Source organism: Salvelinus sp. IW2-2015, linkage group LG15 (assembly GCF_002910315.2).
Source record: "Salvelinus sp. IW2-2015 linkage group LG15, ASM291031v2, whole genome shotgun sequence".
NCBI classification, from domain to species: Eukaryota; Metazoa; Chordata; class Actinopteri; order Salmoniformes; family Salmonidae; genus Salvelinus; species Salvelinus sp. IW2-2015.
In genome coordinates, this window is record NC_036855.1 from 30165974 (window position 1) to 30172402 (window position 6429).

General features: G+C 39.6%; 1 pseudogene; it reads left to right on the top strand.

The window, feature by feature from the left end:
* The window catches only part of LOC111974557 (splicing regulator ARVCF-like), a 113300-nt pseudogene extending 106987 nt beyond the window's left edge, over nucleotides 1-6313 (top strand).
* The last annotated feature ends 116 nt before the right edge of the window (nucleotides 6314-6429 follow it).

Sequence of the window (6429 nt, forward strand, 5' to 3'; positions counted from 1 at the left end):
GGGCGCCCCGTGCCGCCCTGGGCAGVTGCCTATGTCGCCTGTACCTAAATCCACCACTGTTACCAGCTAATGTATTGTAATCTGATTAGATACTAGAAAGCTAGATGATTAGTTATTGGATTACTTTTAAATTTAGAACTGGTATTTGCTGAAAAAATACATTGACACTTTTCTGTTTTCTCAATGACATTCAATTCCACATTGGATAAAGTTTACGTTTGTTCCACCTGAGCGAGACCACTATGATGACACACCAAATGTGTTTGATGTATCCTTCTTGTTTTCTTCTAATGCCTCTTAAGGGGAAAGTAATCTAAAAATTACATTACTGATTACAATTTTGGAAAGGTAACTAGTAACTCTAACGGATTCAATTTAGAAAGTAACTTTCCCAACTCCGAACTTCAACTAACACGGTTATCCGACCGCAGCTGTTTTTTGGTCTGAAGATGACATAAATAAGTGCTTAGTGTGTAACTGGCAGCTATGCAGCCTGGAGACACAAATGCTTGTGTCTCCAGAAGCAAATTAGAACACAAAGTCCTGCAAAACCTCCAGAAGCAAATTAGCTGTCAGACAGGACTAGAGGTGGCAGATATGTCCTCTGATGCCTACAGCCCCACCCCCCTTGTTTTGAATTGACTTAAGCACAGAAATAATCAACTGCTCAACCCTGCTTTCTACACCTCCAGAAGGCTGATACCCAAAATGGTGTTTTGCTGTTTGAACTGCTTTGTCCCCCTCTGTTTGTTTGCATGCGTAATTTCGTTTCTTGTTTCTAATCGCCTTTTTCGGACTCTAAAAGCTTCCTTTATGCTAKGGAACTAACCCTGGCATTCCACTCCTCTGTAAAGACTATATTTATTGACCTCTTTGATTTGCTGTTAACCCCTTCTCCCGTTGCTGCAGAATGACACAAATACGAAACACTATGTCAGGAGTAACAGGCCTGCAGTCAATCTGGTGGATGCTTGTGACGTTAAACCTCAGCCTGTTGACTCCTGGGTCTAAATGCATGCATGGTAGGTCTTACAAATGTTTGTTTTCCACTTTTTGGATTGTTAGTCTTTTTGTTTGCTCCACCACCTTTCTGTTTTAGCCCTCACACACTTCACTGCTGGTTTGTTTATGGTTGGCCCAGAGTAGTTGGCTTATGACACCAAACCTCATTTTGTCTGTGCTTGGCCAGGCTCGACTGGCTTGGACTGTCTGTGCTTGGCCAGGCTAGCCTTGGCTAGCTACTCCGAGGTTCTCTGGCTTGGCTGTATGACCGTGTGTGCTAGGCTAGCTGCTCTGGGTTTGCTTCGTTACAGCTCATTATACAGGATCCTCTCATCACTCGCTCATATCTGTCCTCCTGTCCCATCACTAATCGCTGAGTGTTTCTGCTGTGGGTGAGAAGCTGTGGTAGGTGGCTGATCATCAACAGCTCTTTGGAAGCAAAGGGCTGTGTCTGTCTTCATTGCTGTTAGTCTCAATATTCTCTCGTTGCTCTCCCATCACTCTCATCCTCCTAGGTGAAATGTAAGGGATCAGCTATACAGCTTTGATTGACTCCTCATGTCTGAAAAGAAAAATGATTATCAGCACACAATTGACAATACGGCTTTTTAAAATATTTTGATCATCACATGATCTTGTCAAGTCAATGCTAATGAACAAAAAAACATATCTAATCTAACAATGACATGCTTAAAATTGACATTAAGTCAATCATGTAAGACAGGATAATCATACGAAAGGCCTTCTTCACTATTGTATTTATTAGGGATCCCCGTTTGCTGCTTCCAAGGCAGCAGCTTCTCTTCCTGGGGTCCAAACACATTAAGGCACTTACATCACACATAAAACAAAAGATAACAGTACATCATATAACATTATTACACCACTACATATCTACAATACAAATTGTATAATACCACCATCCAACAATATTACAATGTACATGTGTGTGTGGATTGTGAAGAGACCTCTGGTGGCGTGTTTTGTGGGGTATGCATGCGTGTCAGAGCTGTGTGCAGGTAGTTTAAACAGACAGGTCGGTGCATTCAGCTTGTCAACACTTKATTTGTGTGTTAATCAAGCTGTCTTTTTGTAGCTGCCATTCAAACATCTCTCTGTCTTTTGTCTCCATTTTACATTGGATTTGACATCTTTCAAGCATGTAGGAATATTGATTTATGTATTTTAGTATTGTGATTTTGAGTTACTGTAATACCACTTGGTCACTGTGCCCTCTGACTTACTGTAGAAGCTTGATTATTCAACTGCTTAAAAAACCTGGCCTGCGTCCCATGGCACCCTATTCCTTTTATAAGCGCCCTATTATTGACCAGGGCCCATTTGGTTTTGATCAAAAGTAGTGCGCAAAGTAGGGTGCCTTTTGGGACGCYTCCCCTGCTCTACATAGGAGTTCAGATCTGACATAATCACCAGTGTCCCCCTCTCGCTCTGTTTTGTTCTGTGTTCTAGGCTTAAATAACAACAGCGCAACATCTCAACTAGATGAGGATCTCCCATGTCATCACTGTCATAACACATGGAGTTTATTTTGATGTTGACTCGCCAGCAGATAGACTTTGTAAATGAAAGAGAGAGAGAAACAAAACAACAAAAGTGATCATCCATCAGCCAATGTTTCATGCTTTTTGAATCAGCAAATGAAATGTATAGAACAGAAAATAAAAAATGACTACTTCTACTACTACTCGTATCTACATTCCCACTGGATGGACAAACATAGTATACACGAACATGAGGACTGACTGGAGCAGCTCTGGTGTCAGGATGGAAGAATGGAGCCAGTTATCCTCCTAGAGATACAAGTGATCTAAAGCTCTATCTTTATGGTTACTCTAAGGATGGCTGCTGGTGGTGTGAGGCAGGAGAGAACGTTATGTTTGTTGATTCTACTGCTTGCAAAGGTGGAGGGAAAGGGGAAAGAGAAAATTAACTATTTAATTTTCATGTCAAAATGAAGTTTGCTTCCAATTGTTTATTTCCATGTAACAATTTAGCTTTTTGTTTCCATTTTATTTTTGTTTGTCTTTCCTCGAGGCACTGTAAATTGTATTTGTTTGTAATATTGTTTTTCTTTTGCTGGTCTGTCTTTTTCATTTTAGTTTGAAGAAGTGTGGACTGGTGTGGTAGATGGCAGATGAATGTTGGTGTGGTTTTAAGTTGGGGACTTGATGCTTGAGCGTCGCTTAAAGGAGCTGTAGCAGACTCCACAGATACGCTTTTCACACGCGAAGGCTCTCAAACACATTTGGCATACAATGGTTCACTGTGTTTCTTTAAGTGCACTGGGATCATTGCTGTGCAACGCATAGGGGACTGACTGGGTGCTGATTCAGTTCATAAACCCACAAGAATTTCACACACCTGCAAGTGTTGATTGGAGTTAGGGAAGTGAAATTACATGTACATTTGGTTGGGTTACTTATAGCTGTTGAGTAAAACAAAATGAAAATATATTTTCTGAATCGATAGTCGTGGTTGTTTGCTGAAGGTATATGATTTACTCGGTTGGTTGCTATTTGCCATTGATGTGTAATAAAGTTGAATAGGATATAAGACATTTTGTTTATAAATGGATTGCGTTTATGAAGGAAGGGAGAGGATTATGTGAAGTACACTGAACAAAAATTTAAACAAAACATTCAACAATTTCAAAGATTTTGCTGAGTTACAGTTCAGATATGGAAATCAGTCAATTTAAATTAATTAATTGGGGCCTAATCTATGAATTTCACATGACTGGGCAGGGGTGCAGCCATGGGTGGGCCTGGGAGGGCATAGGCTCACCCCTTGGGAGCCAGGTCCACCCACTGTAGAGCCAGGCCCAGTCAATCAGAATGAGTTTTACCCCACAAAAGTGCTTTATTACAGACAGAAATACCCCCCCCCCCCCCCCCCCTTCTGAAGAAGCTGGATGTGGAGGTCCTGGGCTGGGGTGGTTACATGTGGTCTGCGGTTGTGAGGCCGGACGTACTGCCAAATTCTCTAAAACGAAATTGGTGGCGGCGTATGGTAGAGAAATTAACATTAAATTATCTGGAAACAGCTCTGGTGGACATTCCTGCAGCCAGCATGCCAATTGTGTACGCTCCCTAAAAACTAAAGACATCTGTGGCATTGTGGGACAAAATTGCACATTTTAGAGTGGCCTTTTATTGTCCCCAGCACAAGGTGCACTTATGTAAGGATCATGCTGTTTAATCAGATTCTCGATATGCTACATCTGTAAGGTGGATAGATTATCTTGACAAAGGATAAACTGCTCACTTACAGGAATGTAAACACATTTTTGCAAAACATTTGAGAGAAATAATATTTTTGTGCCTATGGAATGTTTCTGGGATCTTTTATTTCAACTCATGACACATTGACCATCACTTTACATGTTGTGTTTATATTTTTATTCAGTGTACATGCTCCTGTTGTCAAAGGGTAGAACCTGAAAGCGTTATATATTTTTGTTGGTTTTATAAATGTATATTAGGGTCAAAGAAAAGKAAAAKAAAAYAAKAAAAYAAAAACAAGACAAACTTAATTGTGTACTCATAACAGGTCGTTTCGGAAGCACATTCATTGGATAAAGGATCACCATGTTTGTAAACAGAAATAACTACATAATTTAGGTGTGTATCAAATATGTAGAGTCATGTTAATTACATATTTATATTTTGTACTGTCAAAATTGAAAAAAGAAGACATTTATCTTCAGCTTTTTTTTAAAGGTGTGATGGACTGATGACCTGGTCTCCAAATCTTTGTAGGATATTAGGGAGGGGGAGAAAGAGAGGGGAAGTGGATAGTTCAGCAGGGGTCACTCAAGAGAAGGATGGGTGGATGCAGCAGCAGGGATAGACAGCAGTGCTAGAATTCCATTTCATTTCACACTGCAATTATATAGTCGCTGATAACCTAAAAACGTGCTTTGATTTTGCCAATGCATCTTTAAAGAACTATTTGAAACCAGCATGAGCAAATGTACAGATGTTTATATATTCTTTAAGTGCCAGTTTTTGTGGTGTAATTGGATATTCAAGTAATTCACATCCGCAGAGAACAGAGGGGAGCAGTTTCATGTGGTTCAAGGCAGAATTTGCATCACATTGTACAAAGTATACAAAGTCTGATTTTATTATATTTTTTGTTCTCTCTAGAGGCAGTTGAAATGTAGTAGAAGATTACGCCGTTGTCTTTTAAAGGGACAAAAGACAAGCTAAACTGCACGTGGGTAAAGATTTAGTAGTGGTGTTGTGATTCGTCTTTCTCCATCTCCATGTGGACACTGCACTATGAACCTTCTCTCTCCCAATCCTGGGACTAGTGAGGGGGGCCTCCACTACAGAACAGCTCAACTCATGCGTCGGCTATAGGAGAATGGCATGTGCCTGCGTCTGAGTTTCTTTGTGATGTGATTTTATAAAGCTTGCATATTTTACACTGTGTTTACAAAGACTTATGTGATAAAATAAAGATTAAAAAGTACATGTATTAACTTTTGATTTCAGAGAAAAGTAACGTAATAATGTAAACGTTCTCCATGTTGACATACGTCCTCAGAACTATGTGCTTTTCATTGGATTATTCATCTCTGACTGTCTATTCCTGACTGCATTTTGGAGTACACAACCAAAGGAACTGCCGTTGTATTTATATACATATGAAAGTAGTCCAGGAGCTTGTTTGTGGATGTACAACTAATTGTACATTTACTAAACAAGATGCTGTGAAAGAAATGCAAGAAAATGGGGCAGAAATTGAATCAAAGGGGCAAGACCTACCTGTGTAGACATCACTGATTCAAACTCTTCAAAATAAAGTAACTGTATCAGTAGCAAATGTGTTTGTAACTATCATGTGCCTTAACCTTTTCCATGGTAGATCAAGAAAATGTGTTTTATATCATGCTTTATCCTCCCTCCGCCCTCATCCCTTTCTCTGTTTACCTCTTTTCTCTTTGTCAGGCTCCCTATCCATCTCTCCCTTCCCCCTACTTTCACACACTCACACATTCACCCACTCTGTCCTCAGTGTAGTCTAGACTGTTGGTGGATATTTGCCTTGTATTACATTGAATTATAAACTTTTAAAAGATGGAGACATAAAAAATGGTTTGATTTCATAGAGTAAGTTGTTATTGCTTTCGTAGCTATCAGAGCGGTGCCACAGTGACATAATGTATTATGTTAATTTTACTAATACCCAGAGGCAAGTGTTATGCTTGTTTAAATAATGGAAAAAATACAGATTTGTAGAGTATAAATTTGGTGTGTTTTCAATAAACCATGCCTGGAAAGAACATGTTGACTGTGTATGTTTGTTTGGTATTCCGCACAAATGCAAGGATATACAGCTTCATGTATTTTACCTGAAGCCGAAACACGAATGTATTGCAGAAAGTTGTCACTATTCTCT